This window comes from Lutjanus erythropterus, chromosome 8 (assembly GCF_056507025.1).
Source record: "Lutjanus erythropterus isolate fLutEry1 chromosome 8, fLutEry1.hap2, whole genome shotgun sequence".
Classification (NCBI taxonomy): domain Eukaryota; kingdom Metazoa; phylum Chordata; class Actinopteri; order Lutjaniformes; family Lutjanidae; genus Lutjanus; species Lutjanus erythropterus.
This window is the reverse complement of record NC_139324.1, coordinates 16,921,843-16,947,112: the sequence shown is the minus strand read 5'-3', so window position 1 is coordinate 16,947,112 and position 25,270 is coordinate 16,921,843. Positions and strand designations below refer to the sequence as shown.

Below are 25,270 nucleotides of genomic sequence, written 5' to 3'. Positions count from 1 at the left end.
ATTTCATCACCTTGTTTATGAAATGTCATAAAATTATAATTTCACAGAGCCCAAGATGACATCTTTATATCTTTATATCTTCTTTAATTTATTTTCATTGAAGAGACAAACACAATAATGTTGAAAGATTACCTAAATGATTAATCAAATGGTCAAAATAATTTCAGCTGATTGACTGATCGATTAATCAAATAATCATCTCAGCTCTAGTTGATATGTTTACCCAAATCAAATAATCTACTAAAGCACAGTTCATGCTGAAGTTTTATTGATGAATTGACAATGTGTGAAGACTTTCTCACCAAATCAATAAGCAGGTGTGTCAGTTTTCTTATTGCCGCCATTTATCAAATGTTTGTTTTGTTTAAGATGATAGAAAATGAACAGCCTTGCCTTATTTATCACACTTTTCCACTGATTATCTACATCAATTGTTATACAGTATTGGTTGCATCAGCTCAGTGAGTAAATCTGATTAAAAAAAAAAGACAACACAAGAAAGACAGAGACAGAGAGAGAGGTGGAGGATGGAGGGAGACAGAGCGAGAGCAGATGATTGTAAGGACAGGGAGAAATTGAATTCTCAGCTACTTTGGTGAACAAGGAGACACTGACTCACACTCATGAGTTAAATGCTAATTGAAGGCAGCAGAGGTTTGGATCTGAGCTCTGAGAGCACAGCCTGAATGGCACGCGGCCTTGGACTGAAAACACCACAATAGAAGGAGCTAAAAGCAGTGTGTATACTCTTGCAAGTACGGACACTCTTTTTTTTGTAAACAGAGAATAAGAGTTGAATTCTATTTATGTGCACAGATACAAAGATACTGACAATATCGATCAACTGATCAGTGTTATGATCTTCTCCATTCTCATCTAATGTCCTAAATTCAAGCAAATAAATAAATAATGTATTATTTGAATTGGGAGTGCATTAAGTGCATTTACACTGATAAACATAAGATAAGTCACTGACCAACACAACTTTGTAAAGGCAGAGGTATGAGAGTATATGTAGTTCTTCAAAATAATGCTACAACATCGAGAGTTGGGGATGAATGGGGAAGTTTAGGCAACAAAAAATGTTTTGTTCTATTTTTTACCTGTATAAATGACAGCTCACAGAGGTCTGGAAACCTTGTTGCTTTCCTCTGCTGTTGTTTTTTGTTGCTTTTATTGTTTACATTTTATTTTTTAAAAGGGGCAATGTGTGAGACCCTAGTGTTAAAAAAGTACTGCAGTCCAAATAGCGAGTAGGAGCCAAAGGTCATATATTAAATAGGTTAAAATCCTGTTTAGTACAAGATCTATGATGGAAGTGAGTTGTTTCCTCTATTTTGAAAATCACATGTCACGTCTGTGTCATAAATGTCTGGAAGATCTCAGTCATAAATTGTTAATTCATAGTTAAGTTACTTTTTGTGTGATGACATAAATGTAACCGATTGTTAAATGTATATATGACTGTCTGATATTGATCGCACACACCTGCATTTAGTCAAATCAGAATCATATCATGGCAGACTCTGTGACATCTGCAAATATCATACCGTTGTCCAAATAATCAATATAATATCAGATTGTGATCAAAATTGATAAAAAAAAAACAAACAATCACCCTCAGTTTATGTGTATGTTATATTTGGAATACTCCCAGCACTTTACTTTGCCATCAGGCAACCTTTTCTGACGGGAAACTGCTTAGAGTCTTAGAAGACAAATATTGTGGTCTTTCTTGCTTAGCTAGACTCCTTTGGCAAAAACAGCTGTCAGTTTGTGTTATTGTGTGACTTCAACCTTTGAAATCACAGAGGTCAACAATAACACAAACAAATGAACAGATTGAGGGAGTCCAACAACTGAAATGAGAGAGCAACATTTGACATCAAACTGATATAGTTTTTTTTTTTTAAGTTGGTTGGGTTTTTTTGGTTGACTAAAATACATTTTGCTGCTGACCCTGTACACAGCAGTACATTGCCCAGTTTCCTACACTGGGGACCCTGCTGACTGCCATCTACTCTAGATAATACATCAACTGTGAATAAGTACTTCATACAACCCCACTTGAAATAATCCTAACTATCCTTTTAAGCACTATAGACGGCATCTAAATTCTATATATATGCTACTACAGCTGCCCCCTATTATCACTGATTAAAATAATCTCTCAGAGAGTCTAATCATCACTTTCTCAGTCAAATCACTAAGTGACTATTTTTCAATTACCATGCATCATATTGTGCTGAACAACTCAGTAAAAGAATTATGAGCAGTTTGCACCAACTGAGATGTGTTTACCTGTTGCAAAGATACGGCCTCCATTCATTTCACCACAAAATGAAAAAACAACTCATAAGAAAGTTGCTTCAATTACCGGACATAAATATCCCATCACAGAGAATTTATTTTTGGCAAGGTTGCAGTATGTTATTATGTCATGGGTATCTGTTTGAGAGCCTTGTTAACATGGCACTTAAGATCCTTGTTGGAGTATGGGAAGAATATCAATCTTAAAGCCTGTTGCATGTTTTGGAAAACATTGTTTTTTTTTCTTACACCTTTGCCTGCAGCCAGTGATTATTTTCATTTTCAATTAATCTATTAATCAATCAGTTGTTTGGTCTGTACAACACCAGAAAATGATGATGGTTTCCAAAGTGGTGTCCAAAACCCAAAGATCTTCTGTTTATGATCATGAACAGCAAGGGAAAGCAGCAAATCTTCACATTAATGAGGCCGGAACCATAAAAGTATTTGGCATTTTTGCTTGAAAATGGAATTGACATGATTGCTCAACAATTGCTCAAATGAAAATAGTTTTTGATTAATTTTCCTATAAATTAAGTCTAGTCAATTAATTGTTTTAGCTCTTCTCGCAGCCCCATCTGACTGTGACTGATTACAATGTTTTTTTGTTCCCCAGTGATTCTACACACACAAACCAAATGCATGATGTGATCAATCATTATCATCTGAGCTGAACAAAACATTTTATTTCCTATAAATTCTTCACAGTAAAAGTCCCCCATTATTTTGTTATCTAAAAGCTTTTATAATGAAGCAGCAGGATCAGGAAATGTTGCGTTTTCACCAGAAGTAACTTAATATGACTTCTAAACAGCTGAAAGTAAATATGAAGTAGAAACCTTAATACAAACAGCAGTGCAGGAGAGAAACTAAACTTCTAACCACAGAGATTCAGTTAGAAGCTACAAAAGTACTGAGAGCTGAACACATGCAGACTTTTAAAAACACTTTTCTCTCTGCTTCCCTGCACACACATAAACTGAGTCTCAGCACATATCTGGAAAAAAAACAGAAAAGGAACATTTTTTGCTGGTTTCACTGTTTTTAAAACTTTTGGAGATAAAATTGTATGACACAAACAAATTAATAGATTGATTTCAGCTACTCCCATGATTCGTGAGGTAAAATGATTCATCTCAGCAGTGGAGTCCGGTTGGCATGGATAGGGCAACATTTGGCTTGTATAACGGTAGGTTCCCGTTATACAGAAAAAGGCTGTCTGATGGTGAGGTAAGGCGCTGAAAACATCCTAAATATTGCTGGCTAAAATACATTTTGCTACTGACCCTGTCCACAGCAGAACATTGCTCAGCTTCCATGCTTGTGCTCCTGCTGCTTCTCCCAGCTGGGGGCGTGCTGACCACCATATACTTAAAGGAGAAGTGTGTGATTTCCAGCGGCATCTAACGTTCAAACCTTAGATTGCAACTAAGAGGATTTACCCCTCTCTTACCAAGAGTACGGTGGCCGTCAGCGGACATAATGGTGAGCGAAAGCTATCTCACAACAAACTACAATTATGTGTGTAGGACTAATCACCTGTCCAGCAGAAAACAGGCAACCTCGGCGTCACTGTGAAAACGTTTGTCCGCCATCAGCAATTTCCATCGTGTAAACACTATGCCGATGTTGATTCGTGTTTTTGCCGTTTCCTGTCATGCTTGCGTTTACTTTCTTCGCATCTCTGCTTCTTGGATGACGGGGATTCACTGTCCGCTGCTTTTTGTTCTGGTACAGTGTATGTATGATCCTCCATTTGTCAAAACTGTGCCAGTCAAGGTTCACAACGCTAAATGGTCTGCCAGCAATCACCTGCGTCTATCCTCCCCGTCTACTTCCGTGTTTACGCTGCGGCGTCTACGTAAGGTCACCATGGGCTTCCCAAGAGTCACTGTTAGTGCAGTTTATCCGCTCTGCACTGCCGTAGACGGCGCAGGATGATGATCTCCGTAAGTCGACCCGACCGTATGTAACTATAAATGGCTATTTCTAAAGTAACAGGAACATATAGATTATGAGTTTACGTTGATTGATAATAATAAATAACATACTTATATATAATATATCTCATTTATGTACATAAATTCCTGTAATTATTACACACTGGTCCTTTAAGATAATACACTGACTATGGATAAGTACCACTGAACTATCCCTTCAGAGTGTGATTTACCCACTACTACCAACATTATCCACACAGCTTTTAGTACTTTGTGTTCTTGTTCTGCCTCTTCAAGGCTGCATGCCTCTTAGGCTGTACTCACATCTCATCTGCATCATGCATCTGCATATAGGCACAATCATAATATGTTATTATAGCCACCATATGATCAGTTATTCAAATCATCTGACTGAGAATATAATGATCACTTTCAGTGTAATCAACATTTTTTTTTTAAACCTCTCAGAGTCATTTTGCACTTAACAACTGACAATAAATGCATCATGAGCGCTCTAAACTTCTCAAAACATCTGCATAGTCTTTACAAGGACATGCGTATAGTACATGACACAGGCACACACACACACACGGGTCCATCAAGCTGCTCTCCATCTGTATATCCAAGGGTCTCCTGCGACCTTCCTCCCAACAAGGCCAAGGGACATTCATACTGATTTATTCAAAGGGACGGTGCTCATTCAATTTTCTCCATATTCATAAGCGTGTTTCGCACCCCCGCTCTCGTTTTCCTTTTCAGCTTTAAATTAAAGGTACAGGAACGAGCCAGGCCTTTCATCTAGGGCTGGGGGTGGAGGGCTGTGGGAGGAAAGCAAAGGCGTGTGTGTGTGTGTGTGTTGGGTGTAGGGGGGTGCGTCGGATGAGGGAGTGAGGGAAGGGATTGGTAGTGGTGAGGCTCTCTCCACTCTGTATTTATTAGCCCCCCCCTCCCCTCTCTCTCCCCTTTGCCCCCCACCACCCCCCACCCACCCAACGACACCTGGCGAAAAATGATTCATTAATTCAAAAAGCAGCATTTTTGAAAGCTGTATTTCAAAGGCTTCGACAGGAAAGAGAGAGGAGCTAAGTGGGGTAGGGTGAGCCGGGAGAGCTGAGCGAACAGGAGGAGGAGGAGGAGGAGAGGGCAGGGGAAGGCAGAGCCAAGGTGTTTGAAGGGGCAGAGTACACTTCAAGTTTCTGTCACGCCAAAGATCAAGCTGGGGAGGGGGTAAGAACAGGAGGACGGTAGAAAGGTTACATGGGGGTTTACTGCAAATTTTGTCGGCTCATACTTGCCAGATTTCGGTGCAGGTGGCTTTCATTTACTGATAACATTACAGACAACAGTGTGAAAAGATTGTCAGCAAACTTAACTCAAATGCATTATATATGTGGTGACATAAATTATAGTTTTGGGGGTTAAATCCATATTTGCAAAATGTAGATATACCCATGGTGTTGGAAATCCTTGAAAATGAAAACACTTGAATTTTAATGTAGTGTTTTCAAGGTTTGAAAAGTGCTTGGAAATTGTAATTGCTTTACTTTCATAAGAAATTGCAAATGGTTTGCTTTTAAGATAAGAAACAAAATAATATTGGCTCAGCCAGGCTGTATAGGATGCCAAGTCTACTTACAGACATTTGACACATTTTGAAACATGAAACTGTTGTGTTTTCCTTTAATTTGTCACCTCTGTAAAATTCTATAACAAAGCATAATTTTGGTACTTTACACCAGAGTAACACCTGATGTTTTTGTGATGAAGATGCAAAATAATAGTATTGAGTATATGTATGTAATATTTACCGCAGCAGTAAGGTGCTGGAAAAGGTTGAAAAAGCACTTTGAAAATGAATGAAAAGTTCGAGAATTTGACTGTGTATTTTTGTTGAGCCCAGAGTTCCTATTCCTTTTCCAAATGCAACAATTTTGTTTTTCCTTTTTTGCACTTCTGCAATGCCAAGATAATCCATCCACCTGACAAGCGTGGCATATAGAGATACTGATTAAATGGTCACAGTGAAATAGGGTTGTTTCCATACTGTTATCAGTATCGGAACAACCCTTGCATCGGCAAGTGACGAGTCTGTGCACCAATCCAATAACCTGACACGCCAGATGGTTTGTTACACAGAACCATCTTGAAAGTCGTCCTTAGAAAAAAGGCAGGTACTTTCAAAGAACAGGTGATTGGATGAACCATCTGTCTATCACATCTAACTTAAACAAATCAGACTAAACTCTTGCCAAAGCCAGTTGGGAGGAGAGAGAAAACATCTTGTCCACCAAGAAAAGCCTTCAGTGTTGTTTTTGGCTCTTCTTTTAATAAAAAATACTCTCAAGTTCTCACACTTCTGAATGTCGTGACACCTCAAACCATGCCCATAGCTGCCAGGTGTCCTTCCTAGGACGCTGATTGGCCGCACTACTTTAGGTGCAAACACAAACTTGAAGCCTGGCAAGATAGATTCTCACCTGATCTTCTGATCTTGCAAATCCAGCTACCTTGCAAGGTAACGGAGCCGATACCAGGTAACTTATTAGCCCCAAAACAGGAACCTGATACTTCCCCTTAGCATCAAGTATGTCAAATTTAACAGTCAGTGAAGAAGAGAAACACCAGCTTTACCTCAGCACCAGATTGTATTGCATAGTCTGCATATTTCCCAGTCAAAGTTTCTCCAGCAGTTGCTGGTGTCTTACTGGAGATAAGACAGACGTCACAAACCTGATTGACTAAGTTACTGACTGATAATTGGGAGGAAGAATGTTTTATTTGGACATCTCTACAATACAAGGCTACTTAAATGTGCAGTGGTGGAAAAGAAACATTTAACGATGTATCTTTCACAGAGGATTTCAGAAACCAATTTTGTTCCCAGGACATCAAAGTCATGATCTGCCCTATTTAGCCTCCGATTGGCTAGCACTCTTTCCCTTCGTTGGTTTGGTAGGCTTGATTGGTTAGGGTTAGGCATGAAGAGTGATGGGTTGGGATGGGTCATGCATTTGCCCTCCTGGGAAAAAAATGGCATCTGTAGCTTTACGTGAAATAGCCATAGTTCAATCAAATCATCAATCAAACCGCAAATCATGCTGGATGCATTATCTTGGCAAAGGAGAAGTGCTCACTAAGATGGATTTTAACGTGTCAAAACAAAGTTTGACAGAAATAAACCTTTTGTGTGCACAAAAGCAGTCTGAGGTATTATACTTGCACTCATGAAAAACAGGAGCAAAAACAAAACTGTATTTATATTTCTCTTGAGTAATAGATACATAGATGGTTCTGAATAAATCCTTATTATTAAACATTTCACTATATAAATACCTAAATACTTGTTGGCTAAATCAGAGGATTCCTCCAAGTAACTGTGGCTACAATGCATTAACTAACACACACACACACACACACACACACAGACACACACATTTCTACACGCGAACAGTAAACACCAACAGCAGGATCATGTGTCGGCCACTCCCAGTCCAGCTGAATCTTTCATACGGCTGCAGATGATGTGGTTAATTATAGATGGCAGGACAAGCCGGGATCCTTAGCCTCAATTAGACAGGGCCACAGGGTTACTGACCTGCACAACGACTGTCAGTGCCTATTACACACTACACATGGCCAGTGACAGCGAGAGGGGCTGGGGGTGGAGGGCAAGGCTGGGTTACAAGGGCTACTACTGTATTCTTTTCAATTCCGGCAAAAAGCGACATAGACACGCGCACACACATACATGTGCGTACACACACACACACACACACACACACACAATCAAAAACCCACAAATGAAAACACAATTGTCTCAAGCAGGCCTGTTTTGTAATCAGTGGAATTAATCACATTATTACCTTATTACTCCTGCCTGATTGTGCGTGTGTGTGTGTTTGCACTTATAAAGTTTTGCAGCTTTATTCTTGGTCTAAACACAGTGAAAATGTTTAATTATTTGTGCCCATCTGATAATTCAAGTCAATCTGTAATTTCAACAATTTTAACCTGGTGGCACTGAAAAGAATGAGATGCTTGCTGTACTCATAAGGGTTCAGTGAACTGCTGTTATTTCTTTTGATTATGACAACATTATCCTTGACAAAGTCATGGCTGAGATCTGGGAACACGGCAACATTTCCAAGAAGAAATTAGACGGGGACAGAAAAACGGGGAGACGGACAAGATTGCAAACAAACCTCACTGCAGCGGTGGGAAGGGACTAAAAAAACTGTACTCAATTTCTTTGTAGAGGTACCATCACATTTCAGAAACAGTAAAGATTAACATTAATAAAGACTGTTACCATCAAACCAGAGGTAAAGGGATCAACCAATTTAATAAAATTAGACTGAAGAGCGCTTTTGTAAACCGGTCAATCCTAAAACTAAATATGGAGTTTATAAATGTAAGTTGTAGGGCCTTGAATATTGTTCTCTGTGACTACATTAAATATATGTATTGTATATGACTGTGTTGTATATATGTATTTTTGGCTCTTGCCTTAATTTTTGCCTTTTCTGCAGAGAAAGCAGTGGCTACAAACTGTCAGATGAAAGATTTGGATAGTAATTAAAAACTTTAGGCCTACTCAGTGAAATATGATTTTAAAAAATTGAAGTAGATCATGTAGAGGAAATGCAAGAGTAAAATTACAGACTTGAAAAAATACAAATATCCAGAAAAACTACATAAGTTCAGTTGTGTGAGTAGATGTAATCTGTTCCACCCCATGCCTCCAGGAAGTCAAATTTATTTGTCAGTGAACGGTAAAATTATGACCTAAAATGTCATTCAGAATCCTTTGATAAGAACAGTAATTTTACTTTGTTGAATCTGAACTAACCTTTTAAAACACCAGTGTCACACAATAGCACAAACAAATCAAGGCAGCGGTAGACCAGCAACTATCAATTCCTGCAGAGTCACACCGGATGCTACAGAGATGCCTCAGCCTAAAAATCATATTTGCACTCATAAGAGAACAAGTGTGTTTGGTACAAACCCCAACACAACACATTTTTCAGTGAGAATGAAATGCAAAAGTTACATGTCATTACAGTCATGACTCATATCCCAATTGCAAAATCTGTCAAAAATAATCACATATCATTCAAGATAGATAGATTGACAGGTAAATTGATTTATTGATTACAATAACCTTCACTTGGTTAAGGGTGAAGCATGATTGTAGTCCTGTTTTAAAATAAATCAAATTTGACTGTAGGAAAGACTGATGTTTTGTTGACTCATCTATCCATCCTTGACCTTTGCTTTGCTAATTACTAAGTGATCTAAATGTATTATACTAATATACTACACATATGTATTTTTTCAGCATTTGCTGAACATAGTGGTGCTGTTAATTGTTGCTGTTATTTGTCTTGAACAGTCTCCAATGTTTCAATGAGCTTTTTTTCTGGCTAAACTATTGGCTTATTTACAATCTGAATGATCATCTGACCACTTGAGTTTCTTTCTCCATTAGACATTTTTGCCACAATGTCCTGTCCATGCAAAATGTGCGCTGAATAAAACTCCTATAAAGTCAAGTCAGTTTTATTTGTATAGCAACAAATGATAACAGACTTATCTCAGGGCACTTTTCCATACAAAGCAGGTCTAGACTGTGCTCTTTATAATATTATTTACAGAGATCCAGTAGTTCCCACTAAAAGCAAGCTTTAAGGTGACTATGGTGAGAAAAAACTCCATTTTAATTAGGTTAAAAGGAACAGGGTAATTCCACACACTACAACAAAGGAAAAAACATTTTTTTGAGCACTTGCTGTTACTGCACACACTTTCTTTTGCTGTATTATTCTGTGTTGTGATTTCCAACACTCTGGAGCGAAAGCTAGCAAGTAACAGCATCAGTGTCACCCACAGCTCAGCACAGAGCATTGATATTTGCCGTGTTTTTCTCACGGAGGTAGCTATTGGTGTAGTATGTCCCATTCCCAGGGTGTCTCTCATAATACTGTCCCTGGGAACAAAACCAGGCAAATAGCCCTGAAATCTATCATATAATGATCCAGCCCTAATGACTATGGCTTCAGGAACAGGACAGTCCTTGAGTTAATCACTGCTGTCTACCTTAAACTCTGTATCTTGTAATTACTGCATCCTCTTGGCCCCCTGTCTCTTCTCTGTTCCACTTTATCCCTCTATTCACTAACTACAGAAAAAATAAGTCTCAGTGCAAAAATATATTTCCCTGAAACTGAGGCTGTTTGTGGGTAAGTTTTCAGCTGATGAAGGGATGTACCATGAGCATGCTAAATTTCTATTTGTTCAAGTCACTGCCCAGTCTCTGCTCCCCATCCACCACCTACACCTCCTCCTCCTCCTCCTCCTCCTCCTCCTCCTCCTCCTCCTCTGTCCCTGCTGCCTTACCTGTACTCACCTGTGTCTGTCTTTGCGGGTGAGTGAGAGCCAAGCCCCCTTTGGGACCTGCTGATTAGGGTATTAAAAATAAATGGGCTCAGTTTGGGGGGAGGTTTGGTGGCACGGTGGTATATATTTCTGTTAATTTTTCTCCCCCCCTCCTCTCCTATGTAGTGACTGATCTGGCAGAATATGATAGCATGGGCTGTCACGGCAATAATTAGGCCTATTTTCCGTGAGGTCATCTTACAGGGACGCTGGGCGGCTGTGGTTCACACACAGGGTGCTCTGTGCTGCTCCTGCCCCAGAGCCCCCAGGATATGATCGTCCACACAGGGCAACAAAGAATCACTCCGCAGCAAATGAACGAAACATAAAACACCTACAATCTGATATGGACCGTGGTTCCCAACGCTTTATACGCTGGGAGAGTTTACCTCACTGGGCTTTCACAGCTCACAATCAAATAGCCTTTTTATTAAACTGTGTCCAGTCTAAAATATTAAACAAGATCTGAAGGAGGATTAAGTTGTCAAGGGAATTACTTGTGATGAATTTCAAGGGGAGGGCTCAATTTTGTTTGTTTTGTGCACCACAGTTGGCTAATTAGATGTGAAAACTAAAACCTTAAAGGAGAAACCTGTGATTATTCACTGTAATAAATCATAAAATGACTATGATATGTCATGAGAGGTTAAGGAAATATGCTAAGTTGAAATACCCACTACTCTGACAGCAACTCTGCAGCCGCAGTGTCCTCCTTTGGAATCTCTAATCTGAGCCAGAATGTTGTTTTACATCGATTAGAGTTCAAAATTAATGCCAAAAAGTTTGCTGAATGAGTAAGTGTCCTTTTATGAATTGTAAGAAATCATTAATAATCTTTTAGAAGCAGAATATGTTTATAACCATTAAATTCAGCAATATGTTAATGGAGTCTGGCGAGCAGTGACTGAACTCAAACTCCAGAGCATGTTTTTGAAGCAGTGGGCTTTTGTTTTCAGAATAATGGTCTTAACTTTTCATCAACAGACAACTGACAGTCAAACATCTGATCAAATTACAGTGTAGGACTCAGCAGTGCTCGTTATCGTCACATTGTAACATTGCGGTTGTCTTGCACTCCTGCAGTCTTCCTGAGCTTCCTATGGTCTGGGGAGGAAGGAGCACAGGAAACAACTTCCTCAAACCATAGATTTTATATAAAATAGGATTTCAATCTATTTAACTCACTGTTTGGATTGCAGTACTCATTTTTGTACGTGTAGTTGTTGCATGTTGCTTCTTTAAACAAGATCTGAAGGAGGATTAAGATGTCAAGGGAAATACCTGTGATGAATGTCAAAGGAAGAGCCTGATTTTGTTTGTTTTGTTCATCAAAGTCGAGTAATTAAATGTGAAAACTTCATGTCAGAGTCTAAATAAACCTTAAAAGTGTGAGGTAGACATGAGGGTATTTGGTAATGGTTCTGCTACCAGAAAGCCAACAGTGCCAAGTCAGAGCGCAACATATTTCAGCTCCATTCAAAACACTCCCTGGTTGGGTCAACAGCTGCAGGCTAGAATTAGAAATCAATTATTCAGCTTCGACAAGCTCATTAAGTCTCTGAATAGGATTTTCTGTTCTGAGTCTGCCTGCTCATTTCTCCTAGCTTGCAGTTTCTAATTAGTATTTCTTTTCTCTTTAAAGTTTGATGGGAGTTTGGGTAAAAACGTGGGCACTGACTTAACACTCGCAGGCCCGCTGGCTCCTCTGAACAGTATCATTATCTGTAGAGGAGGCTGTATCGGTACATTGGAAGACCACTGAGGTTGTTTGCTTTCAGTTTGGGTGCCGTCTAATGATCGGAGTCATCAGGCTAAATTAGGCATTAATAATCAAAGGAGTGTAATCTGGGTAAATTAAGCATTAATAATCAAAGGATGACTGGAAATTATCACACACACAGTAAATGAAGCAGCACTAATCAGCAGGAAGAAAGAGGGCATGAGGCCGACAAAGTATTTTGAGGCAGAAAATGGGAGGATGTGCGCGGAAAAATGCATCCATAATCAGCTCCCTCCACTGAAGGACTACTCGGTGTAAAATGATTGATGTTGTCATAGAAACTTCCATCCACCCCACTTGATGGCATCCTTCAAGTGAAGCCAGACATAAGCTTGCATTTCATAATGTTGCCTACTGTTGCCTACATCACCTACAGTGCAAGAAGGCTTATTAGCAAACCCGTTCCATCCCTCGCTGTCTCTCCCTCTTTCTCCCCACCCTGCCTCCTCCCATCCCTCCCTCCCTCTCTCCCTCCTCTCTCCCTCTCTTCCTCTCCTCTCCACATTGTGTCTGTCTATCTGATCCCGTGGCCTTTTGTTGCGCTATGAAAGGCCTGATGCCACACTCATTATTTTCTCCTTTATCTCTCTCCCCACTGCTCTGATTAGAACAGTCGCCCCTGACAGACGCCCTCAGCCAGCTCCTATCCATTACCGTGTGTGTGTGTGTGTGTGTGTGTGTGTGTGTGTGTGTGTGTGTGTGTGTGTGTGTGTGTGTGTGTGTATGTGTGTAAAAGAGAGAGACGTGAAGCTACCTACCTATATAAATCATAAGTATTTTAAGCACTGTAAATATCTGTGTTATGAAGGAAAACATAGATATTGCATAAAGGGTAAAATATGAGGTATATTTTGATCATTTTTGTGAGGTAAAATTACACCACCACACATGCACATGACACACACTCTCTCTCACACTCAGTCACTCACACTCACGCGCTCACATTCACACACCATGGGAAAACTGACTTGCTTGAGCCAAGTTTTCTGTTTGGGCTTTTGTGTTTTGATGCAGCAAAGTTAGAGGGCTAAGAATTCTGAATGCTGCTGAACTATTATGCTGAAAAAAAAGCCCAGGTGTCCATTTCTCAGCTTGATGTGTACATGTATTTGCATGTATGTGGGTCAGTAGACCAGGGACGTACTTGGAGACTAATTTCCCTGTTGATTAAACAGAAATTTTAATTTAGACTTGTTGATCAGTCTAAAAGTATACGACAACAGTCAAAATGAAGCACAACTTATTAACCGATGAGGTTAACATTGTCTAAATAGTTTAGACAGTATATATATATATATATATATATATATATATATATATATATATATATATATATGTGTATATATATGTTGAGTATCAAGAGTCATACCTACCATTAATGACATTCTTCAATAACCAAATCGTATTTTAAATGAAGCTGAAATGTGATACATTGTGCCATGGTTTATGAACATTGCACATTATCCTACAAAAAACTAAATGTATTTTCTGTTCAGACTGGCAGAATATGTAATGTAGAGAGGTGAATCATGCCACAAATTACACATGTTTTCAAGAAAGCCAAGAAAGTTGCTGTTTGTTGTAAAACTATTGGAATATCAGACTGTGAAGATGCGTAATTAGAGAGATACTACACACCAAATGGTTGCATAAATGATGTCATGACTTTCTCCCTCCAAAACTTCACATAAGCCACTGAAGCTATGATGCCTGTATGTTTTCGTCCCGGTAAAGTAGTCACACAAACCAAGGGTCTTACCTGTTCTTTCTCTTCCAGGCCGATAAAGAGGACAGAGTCGCAGGTAATCAACTAACTAACTAACTAACTAACTAACTAACTAACTAACTAACTAACTTTACCAGGAACAGTGATCTTGGTGCTGATGACGTATATTGTGTGAGAAGAGAGACGTAATTCACTGAGTGGTTTCACACAAAGCTAAACTAAACCACGACAAATGGCAACTTTCTTGACTTGTACAATTATGTTTTAAAGTGACAAACATCAAATGTGTAATTTATGAAACAATTCAAACAGGATCAAAAAAATATTTGTCTCTCATCACAGACTACCGGTATTAATTTTTCCAAATTAAGAGCCCATGGGGCACACTGGAAGGGGAGGGACTTCACCTCTCTATTGGTTTGAAGAGTGTGGCTAATGTTAGCGGTGCAACACCAGCAGCCTGTTGTCCTTGCAGGTAAACGTGCCTGTGCTGCATGTGGTCAAGTGGTTACATGCCAGTTTATTCTGATACAGCCAACAAAACAACATTATTTTCATTTTCTAGATCAAAACACTGACAAACCACTCTGGTTTTATGAGATGTTAGCTGTCCATGTTCCACCTTGGGGGATTGTAAGAGATACCAGGCAGCATAGCATCTTAAAGGCAACAGGGTAAAACTTTATATTAATGAGCTTGTAATAAGCGTTAGTTAAAACATAATAAGGCCGTTATAAGATGCTTATTAACAGTAGCATGTATTTATAAATAAGTATTAATAAACACAATGCTATTATAAACAATTATAGAAACTCTTACCATAATTAAAGTTCCTAAGCAGTCTATAAACTCTTAACAAGTTTCTTAAAAATGTGCTTACAAATGTCTTGGCTAACAATAAATGTGTTTATGATGCTATTAACACTTACATTTTCTCATTAACACATATTAATGTTACACCTTAATATGAAGTGTAATGTTTAACTGGCATTGTGCCTAAATAAATTAAATTAATAATTTGTTTTATTGACTGCTAACTAATGAGCGTAGCAGCATTCACTCTTTTGGTCATCTAATTGTTCACATTCCTACAACAGACCTTTACATCCACATTTCCTCCCTTCCTCTTGTTGTGAAAACCTACAAAATGAGTATGTCACTCAGCAAATGGAAGCTAACAGTGGTTGTCTGTTATTTCACTGCTGATTTAGGGTTTTTTTTTCTATTGATGTCTGCCCCCTTCAAATGAGGAAATTCACATAGTGAGAGCCTTTCAGAATCATATTGTAATATAAGGTGTCACACATACAAAGTGCGCAGAAAAACCAGCAGGGAGCATTTAATACATCAGTCACTAATCTCCAATAAGCTGTTTATAGTTAAAGATTTAATTTATGCATAAATCAGTCACGCTGAATTATGGGAAACACTTTTAAATATTTACAGATACATGTAAAATAGAACAAAAAGCCTTTTTACACATATATTATTTTCTCATTGGTGCTCTCCCTTCGCGAGCAGTCTGAATATGTCATTTGCTTTCAAATTGCATTATCATGCAAAATGAAGCAGAAATTTGATGAAACTCAGATGGATTCACCTGAGTTAATGGAATATGGGTTTAAGAGGGAACTAATTATCCCAGTTTAGCAGGGAATGAATGTATTTTCTGTGGAAGGCCTGATTTTGAATGTAAACATTAATGGCCTCCTTGATTAGCATAAGAATCGCGTGTTATTGTCCTGCTCACTCTGCGTCCTATTGGATATGCATCTGTGCTGCTTCAGACACACACATACACACACACACACACAGACCACGAGCTTTAATACACTTATTACCTGCCTTATCTACTAATGATGCCATTTCTGTCTTTATTGTTTTGCTAATCCATAAAATTCATTTCTCCAATCAAATTACATTTTTAAGGCCAAATACTATTACTGGAAGCTTCTCTTTTTTTCTTTTTCTTTTTCTTTTTTTTTTTTTTTTTCAGAAGCCAAGACGAAAACAAACAAAAACAAGGTCCAACTGTTGAGGTAAAGGACAATGTTTAATATGAGAACAAGTGAAGAGGCTGAGTCATTGTTATGTTCTTCTTCTTTGGTATTCATGCTCTCTTTGGCAAGAAACATTCCAGAGGAAAAGGCATTATAGTATAAACAAAGGTGAAACAGAGGGAAATCTAAGGAAGTAAAAGGAAAGAAGGAATCCTGGGACCCAGGTGAAGAGTTAAATTAAGAAAAGGAGGCAATGAGGAGAGTTAAAGGGCAGGTGAGGAAGGGAGGCTTTGACTTGGGGCCTCCCGGGGACGATGACCTTATTTCAAATTCTGGGTGAGGGACTTTAGTTAGGCAACTGAGGAGCCCCCCCTCCCAAACACACACATTCAAAAATCTCAGACACACACACACACACACACACACACACACACACACACACACACACACACACACACACACACACACACACACACACACTCATACTCACTCTCAAACGCACTTTCAAGGCTGAGTTCAGGAATAGACAGCCCCCCCTGAAGTCCTGCAGCTCCCTCAAAGGCCAAGCTGCTGCCATTGTGGTTAGTAAGGCTACATAATAGGTTACAGCGTACGCTATTCCTTCAAGGTTCAACTCCATACCCTTGGTGGAACAGTAGCAAACTGGGAACTAAATCCTTCTTTAAAGCAGCTACAAGGAATATTCATATTGTGTTGATCTCGGAGGCACCTGTGGAGAAAAGCTGTCACGTTTTCGCCATAATAACCACAAAATATAATGCAAAAATAACATAATCTAAAGTGAAAATCTCCTCTCGCTTCCTTTTTTAGTGCCTGAATGTGGACATTTTCCTGACAGCTGGGCAAACTGCATCAAGATCGTGTGATAAGATCAAAAGCTCCAGTGCTGCTATGGACCTTGTGGTGAGTTTTCTCAAATGGCCTATTAGTGGTCAAGTAAATGAAAGTGTAAGTCACATAACCACTGTTTGGGCAGGAGTCTTGTTGGTGTGAAAACCAATACACCACTAGCAATGATACTGGTTACATCATCAGGCCCTTCCTAAACAGGAAATGAATCATTAATGTCCCTTTTCCTCGTACACCGCACCCTCTCTGACAATCTGACAGCATCAGTATTGATGTATGAAGCGGCATATTGCAATGCTGGGTACTGTTAAGGTTAACTATCAACTAGATAGTTGCTGCCTTATCACTGTTTTTGGGCAACCAGCGGAGATTTGCGAAGTTCTGCCAAATGTAGCATGACCCCTATATACATTGTCTCTAGCTGAAGAGGAGTTAGAAGTCAGCTGTCATTGGTCACATAAAACAGAGCAGCCAAAAAAAAAAAATAGAATTACTGACCTTTGACCTTTTGTGATATAAAATGTCATCAACTCATTTTATCTTATTTAATATCTGTGTGTAATTTTGTCATACGTAGCATGTGAATTCTTGAGTTATGGCCAAAAAATGTTTTTAGTGAGGTCACTGTGACACATGACCTTTGACTACCAAAATCAGTTCATCTCAGAGTCCAAGTGGTCATTTGTGCCAAATTTGAAGAAATTCCCCCAAGGCATTCTTGAGATATTGGATTCAGAAGAATGGGATGACATGAAAACGTACTGCATCAAACCATTAAAACATAAAAGCATACAAGTCATAAGGGTTTTTCAAGTATTCTGAATCACAGAGGTCCTTCAGCATACTGTCGTGAATGTGCACAAAAGAATTAGGCTGATGGGTTCAGTAGTATTTGAGATTAGCGTCGAACAAACTGTGGGTCCAGTGATCATGCACATACTCACTCACTCACACACACAGAAGCGATGATATGATGAGAATGATAACAATGTTGTTCATCCCAATAAACATTCAAATAAAGGTAATATACAAATCTCATTTTACATAAAGCCACCAGATTGTTCCCCTCACTCGTGGTCTCACTTTTCATTTCTCCACTACATTGGTTTCCTGTCATCCACCACCCTTATCACTCTGTTTTGCTATACCAACTGCAATTTGGAGCTGAAAAGTGTAAAAACATGCATCACAAGCTGAATGGGCTGCAGAGTGCATCAGTGCTAACAAGGTCTAAAGGCCAAAGTGGTTAACTAGGAGTCTGTCTAACTCAGTCAGTCAGCCAGTCTGGCTCTCATTCGGTCTCTGCCTCCCTTGAACAACCTGGCTGCTCATACCTCCTTAATTCTTATCCTTTTTTTTTTTGTTTATCTTGTCAGTCTCTATATCTGGACAATGTCCAACATGACAGATTCCAGTATCATCAAAGAAAGATTTTCCATTAATGGGCCCTGACCTTGTCTGACTCCTGTACTTAAAAACCTTCTCTGCTACTCGGCGCACTTTCCCCTAATCACTCCCCTCACTCCTTGCCCCCCCCCCCCCAACTTTCCATTTCACCTCCTCTCTTCCTCACCATAATCTCCTGATTTTTTTTTCCTGCGTCCTCCATAAATTTTCTGCTCCTCTCACCTTACAAGAACCCCCCTCTGTTGTTTGTGGGGGCTTGCCTGATAGCCATTAGTGTTACACCCTATTACATCAGTAATGACTGACTGTGAGCTCTAATTAGAGATGTGTTAGGGAGAGCTGACTTGCCCCCCCTCCCTCCTCCTTCCTGCTTTTCCGCAGAGCTGTTACCGTGACTCCATCGCCGTGGCGACACCATTAGCACAGCACCTCTAAGAGTTGCAACTCCTGACTGTTAAAACCATTACATTCATTACAGACCAATCAGAGGGGAAGGTGTTATGGCTAATTGATAAGCTGAACAATGCATAAAATCTTGTCTCTAATTGCCCTGCGGGAAAAGGAGAAAGTGCCCTGGGAGAAAGAGACAGTGAGAGAATGAAAGAGGCAGAGAGTGGGGAAGCGGCTGGCGTGCTAATTTCAAAATCTGATATTTTTCCACTCGAATAATTTAGGCTTACAATATGTCTTCATCCAAACATGCTGTAGATTTTTCCCCCTCCTTCTTGAATAATGGGATGTTTCTTCTGGGTTTGTCATCTGTGATAAGATGATTATCTGAAAGGTCTGTGGCACATTGTGAAGAGAGTCTCGCCTTCTCTGCTGGAGTAGGTAATCCTGGGTAATAGCATTATGGACACAGTGTTTTCCTAAAGCCCATGATTATCCACTGCTGTTTGCTGTGGGATTGACATTGGCCTCCCTGGTCTCTCCCTCTCTCCTCTCTCCTCTCTCCTTTCTCCTTTCTCCTTTCTCCTCTCTCCGTCTCTCCTTCTTTTTTTTTTCTTACTCTCTTTCTCACTTGTTCGTGTCATCCTGTCTCTGACTCACCACTCCATCAAGCCCTTACATGCTCTTCTCTTACAATTCTACCGAGAGAAGAAGATGAAAATAGAGCACATGGAGCAACAAAAGAACAAATTGCTTGTAGACAAGAGTGCCCCAGATTTGAATGGCATGTTATGTTCTCTCTGTCAAAAATTCGCACTTTCAGTTTGTCATTTTGGGGTTACCAGCCTGCTCCAAAACTCAATGAGGACACTGCAGTATGCTATTTACTAAAATATGTTAGCAAGTCCCAGGCCTGCACGATATGGGAAAAAAAAATGATATTGTGATTATTTTGACAGATACTGTGACTGCAATATGATTCACAATTAGTAGGAGATTATTTTTGCATTTTCAGTGAAAAATGATTAAAATCGTGACGGCAGTACTTTATTATGTACTGTTATATATGCTGCTTTCATCTGCTGATGAACTAAAGACTATAAAGGGTAAAAAAAGTAATCTTTATTTCTTTATTATCTAGATTATTAAAGGAAATTCTTGGTATTACATTTGGTACAGCAAATTAGCAAGAGGCATCAATTTAAAAAAAACAACAACATGTAAACATGCAATATTCAAAAAAGACCAACTGGGGACAAGAGTTTAAAATTAGCACTGAACTAAGGAGGAAATAAAAACAATAGGAATTATATAAACAAAAGGAAATATGAACAAAAAACAGACAAAACAATTGTATTAATACCATTATACATATAATATTGATATTTCACAGTTGACATACACCTAAGTGAAATATTGGTATTTTGTTCAAATTGTCTAAATAGTAGAGCTGGACAATATCGACAATCAAACATCACACTATTTTTAACCAAGGTGACTATAGTAAGAATGATTATTTCATAAAACAATTACACAAAGAGATTTTTGATAAAATAATCATCAGTAATGTGGATATAATGACTAAATGGGTAAGATCAAATAGTTGAACAGCTGGTAAGTTCAGAATTTACATCACTTTAATGTAAATCCTTTAAAGCCAGTATATCCAAAAAGATGATGTCCAGTTTCTTATCACAATATCAATATTATACAAATTTATTTCCCAGCCCAGGAAAAAAAGCATAAAAATATACTAAGTTACATGTTTTTTTTTTAATTCATGTGTGTTTTCAGTGCTGAATTGTCTCCACAAAAATATTTTAAATGTGAACAAAATACAAATTATAGATATGTAATTGTTATGGGACCATCAATCCCTCAACTTATATGATGTGTGTGTTGTTACCTCTCGCTGCCTTTGGGGTGTTTAGGTTTTTGAGCATCGTGTTATGGAGGTTTGTGTGTTTGAATGAGATCACATGAACTGAGCTAAGACCTCAGCTTTTAACCAATTGGCTCACTCTTCCCTCAACACTTTTAGGCCTGAACCTGACCTGATCTCTCTCTTTTGCTGTCTTTCTTGTTTTTGTCCTCCCTTTAATAGTCTCAACATGGCCTTTTACTTAGCTTTACCACTTTGTGTCAATCTTCTGCTCCTGTGGTTTATGTGTAGTACTCATTTGCTGCAGTATGTCTCGCAAAGTGACAAAGTAAACCCTGGTGAATCATCTGAAAATGACAGGATGTAGAGGGTGTTTTAATCTTTTTCTTGGGCAAATAGTAAATGGAAAAAAAAGTTGTTAAGCCACAGCTGTCTTATTGAGATGAAGTTAAGAAACACCACAAGAGTTATCATGGGATTTTAACAGCAGAGATAAATGTATGTGCACTGTTTCACAAGCACCATGTCACTGTTGCCCTTTTTTATCTAATGTGTCATAACAGCTTGTTAAGGATTTATAGTGTTTACAACCAAATTAATAACCTAATTATAAAAGAATTGGATGGGTTGTCTTACTGTACAGATGTACATATTTTGTAGGTAGCAGATGACCAAATGCACGCCCAATATTTGTCCAGTTCGGCTCAGGAAGTCATTACACAAAAATGAATGATCACTTTTGTAGTCAGCATCTCCAAGAGTCCGATTTTGTTGCCACTGCTTGTTCCTAAACAATAGAAGGCTGTGAAATTACTTTTATAGGAGCCATAAATTTTTTCACCCTGGCTTCACCAGTAAGCAGATGGATATGTGAAGCTGCAAAGACACCTGCCAGCTACATCAGCTACAAGTCAGGGAGTCTGTCAGCTCTGGCAGCCATGAAGCCAGGAGGCTGCTGCAACAGGCAGAGAGGGAGGGAGTTGGATGTCTGATTCATTAAGGAACTGCTCGACCGCGCTCTGCTGCTCCTGCGTTTGCACAACAAACGAGACATGAGAGGGTTAGACTGAGTTGAAATTAATCTGTGAAGAGAGTTTGCAAGAAAAATATAAATGCAACACTTTATTTTTTGCTCCCATTTTTCATTCAGGACCTTTTGTATGTACACAAAAGGTTTATTTCACTCAAATTTTGTTCGCAAATTTGTTGAAATCCGTGTTAGTGAGCACTTCTCCTTTGCCAAGATAATCCATCCACCTGACAGGTGTTGCATATGGAGATGCTGATTTAACAGCATGATTATGACACAGATGTGCCTTGGACTGATCACAATAAAAGGACACTCTAAAATGTGCAGTTTGATCTTGAAAAAAAGACATTTATTAGGCACTGAACTATGGCTTTTTCACATTGGGCTACAGATGCCAATTTTTTATCCCCAGGAGAACAAAATCACACCCACTTTACTCTGCCTTTGATTAGGTTACTGTGATATTCTCACCCTAATCCTAACCAGTCATTGCTCATGCTTAAATCTAACCAACCCAGTCAATGAGAACTAGCCAATCAGAGGCAGAGTTGGTTGAGTCATGACTTTGCCCCACTGGGAAGAAATGTTGTATCTGTAGCCCTATGTAAAAGAGCCATTGTTCAGTGCCTAATGGTTTTATCTTGAAAAAGGCTTTTACTAGACACTGAACAATGACTATGGCTTTTTACAGATAAAAAAAATTCCAAGAGGGCAAAGTCATGGCCCGCTCTACTCTGCCTCTGATTAGCTAGTTCTTGTTGGCTGGGTTGGTTAGGTTTAGGCATGAGCAGTGATTGGTTAGGATTAGGGTAAGAATATCAGACTAAGCCAGTCAGAGGCAGCGTAGCGCAGGCATGACTTTGCCCTCCTGGGGAAAATTGGTTTCTGTAGCCCACTGTGAAATAGCCACCAGCCAGCAGTGCCTAATAGTTTTATCTTGAAAAGAGATATTTATTTGACACTGAACTATGACTATTTGACATAGTACTACAGATGCTATTTTTTTTTCCAAGGAGGGAAAAGGCATGACCTGCCCTACTCTGCCTCTGATTGGTAACCCCTAACCCTAACCCTGATATTCTTACCCCAATCCTAACCAGTCACTTCTCATGCCTAAACCAATCAACCCAGCCTTGGAAGGCAACAAATTTGCCAATCAAAGGCAGAACAAGGCAGGTCGTGACTTTGCCCTCCTGGGGTAAAAAAAAAAGAAACAAAACGAAAAAACAAAACAAAACAAAAGAAAACTGTCATTTCACTATATGAAATAGCCATAGTTTAGTGCCAAATGATTTGACCTTTTTATGAAGCCTAATAAATGTCTTTTATTTAAGAGGAGGGCATAGTCATGACCTGCTTAACTAACCAATCAAAGGCAGATGGTATCTGTAGTCCTATGTGAAATAGCCATAGTTCAGTGCCTAATAAATGTCTTTTTTCAAGATAGAATTGCACATTTTAGAGTGTGTTTTTATTGTAATCAGTTCAAGGCACACCTGTGTCATTAACATGCTGTTAAATCAACATCTCGATATGTCACAACTGTCAGGTGGATGGATGCTTTTGGCAAAGGAGAAGTGCACTTACCAAAATTGTGAGCAAAATTTGAGAGAAACATTTTGTGTGCACAGAAGAAGTCAAAGGTTGTTTTTTTTTTTACTTCAACTCATGAAAAATGGGAGCAAAAATAAAAGTGCTGTGTTTATACTTTTTTGTTGAGTAGTGCAGTAGTGACAAACTTGCAAGTCTGTGTGTGTGTGTGTGTGTGTGTGTGTGTGTGTGTGTGTGTGTGTGTGTGTGTGTGTGTGTGTGTGTCTGAAACAGATGCTGACAACTGTGTCTCAACACTGTAAACCTGTGAGTAAGAAACTTCATGAGCCCAGCTGTCTCACCATATTCTGTGTGCCTGCTTGTGTGTGTGTGAGTGTGTGGTGTGTGTGTGTTTCCTTGTCTAGAAGCTGTCTGAACCACATGCTTGCAAGCTGTGCAGGTTCATATAAACTAAATCTAATTGGATACTGTGGACTTCACAGTTTGAAGCAATATTTGGTGATTTGAGCATCACATTGTTGGACACTGTATGTCCTGAGTGAAAACAGCCTCTAAAGTCAATACATAAAACCCCCACCACCTCCACCCTCCCCTCCTCTCTTCTTTTTTTTTTTGCATCCTTTTCTGCAGGATCAGTAATGGGAGTCAGTATCCAGGAGGAGGCGATGGGGTTGCGGGGCTCCTCCTCAAGTCCTCGCCCCTCCTCCCCGAATGCGGCACAGCTGCCTTTCAGAACCCCGCCGCTCCAGCCCCATTCATCCTGGAGAGCCAAAAAAAAAGTGGCTATTTATTAGAATACTTGTTTTGTATTGTTCTGTGCCATACAAAAGACGCTTCATTATGTTAGAAGCAAGCCCCCTTTCGCAGAGAGAAACAATAACTTGGAATTGTCTTTTTTAGAGTGTATAATAAATGTCATTTCTTCTTGTCTCTGCCCCTCAGTGTGTGTGGAGTGGTGGTGGTGGGTTTGGGCACCGGGCATGGATGGATGGCCTTGGCACTCGAGCGGCCAGATTGTAGTGGGAGTAGCGGTCTTACATGCAGCTTTGGAGGGTTTAGGACGGCTTTGGGAGCATGGAGAGAGAGCTCTGCCCACTTGGTCTGGAGTAGAGGGAACGAGGGGAACATGCGTAAGTTTCCATATGACAATTCAGGCATTTTTATATAAGTATTTAATCGGTAGATGCGGTATTAAGCTATATATTGTGTGCGTAAAATCTATTTTTGTCAAAGCGCGAAGTGGAATTAATGCCGAAAAAGCGAACTTGAACGCTTTTTGATCCGAATAAGTGTCTTTATTTGGGGACGTCTGCGCTCTACTGCGCAGATAATGCATGTTTCTGGCTGCAGGCTGTCGTTTTATTTTGGGAGAAGTGAGATCCAGCAGGGTTTGGCTGCACGGGGCGCGCACGATGCTGCTGCTACCAGTTGCTCTCTAACCGATTCAGTTTAATTTTCTGAAGTGACATTATCGGCTACTGATCTGCTTGGGAGTGGGTGCTTATCATCTGTGCCACCTTTACTCAGCTGGATGAACGAGTAAAATATTAAAGGGTGAATTGTTTTATGCGGCTCCTTGGCTGTCAATATTTAGGTTACGTGATTCTCTCAGTGTTTTTACTTTGTAAGAGGGGAGAGGTGGTGCTGGAAGAGGTGGGGGGCTGATCATCACATCTTTAGATTTTAGGGTGACGCTCGGAAACAGTTGCTTTCTCCTGCTTAACCCAGTTTTTCTGTCATCAGCAGGTGATCACAGCTCCTCTTTATTTCTTTCACCCCCAAAAGCAAATACCAACCAGTTCCACGCCATGCCCATGTGCGCTGGCTGGCTTGTGCGCACACACGCCCAGCCATGCACCGCACGCAGAGATTGATGTCCTGGCTTCAGGTGAACTGCTTTAGGAGAGAAGATCGCAAAGGGTATAACCCAGACACAATCGGTCTGG

At 39.5% G+C, this 25,270-nt stretch overlaps 1 long non-coding RNA gene across 2 annotated transcripts in view; it reads left to right on the top strand.

The window, feature by feature from the left end:
* Positions 1-25,270, top strand: part of LOC146322668 (uncharacterized) — a 130,502-nt gene that overhangs the window by 84,664 nt on the left and 20,568 nt on the right. For both annotated transcript variants that reach the window (XR_014771273.1, XR_014771272.1), the window contains exon 3: positions 17,026-17,118. This is a non-coding gene — a long non-coding RNA (uncharacterized LOC146322668). The remainder of the gene's footprint in view (positions 1-17,025; positions 17,119-25,270) is intronic.